At 38.2% G+C, this 207-nt stretch overlaps 1 protein-coding gene across 1 annotated transcript in view; it reads left to right on the forward strand.

Moving 5' to 3' along the window:
- Positions 1-207, forward strand: part of EMH_0029850 (uncharacterized protein) — a gene marked incomplete at both ends in the record, with an annotated part of 2341 nt that overhangs the window by 472 nt on the left and 1662 nt on the right. The window lies entirely within an intron of this gene.

Consider the following 207-nt stretch of genomic DNA (forward strand, 5'->3'; position numbering starts at 1 on the left):
ACTAAACCCTAAACCCTAAACCCTAAACCCTAAACCCTAGATTATAAACCCTAGAGCGTCAAGGAATGATAGATATTTAGCCAAAGAATGAAACAACAAGTCTCGTTCTATGCTGAGTTAAAACCAATACAAAATATTAGGGTTTAGGGTTTAGGGTTTAGCTAGGGTTTAGGGTTTAGCTAGGGTTTAGGGTTTAGGGTTTAGGGT

This window comes from Eimeria mitis, genomic scaffold (genome assembly GCF_000499745.2).
Source record: "Eimeria mitis Houghton genomic scaffold, Emh_scaff1113, whole genome shotgun sequence".
NCBI lineage: Eukaryota > Apicomplexa > Conoidasida > Eucoccidiorida > Eimeriidae > Eimeria > Eimeria mitis.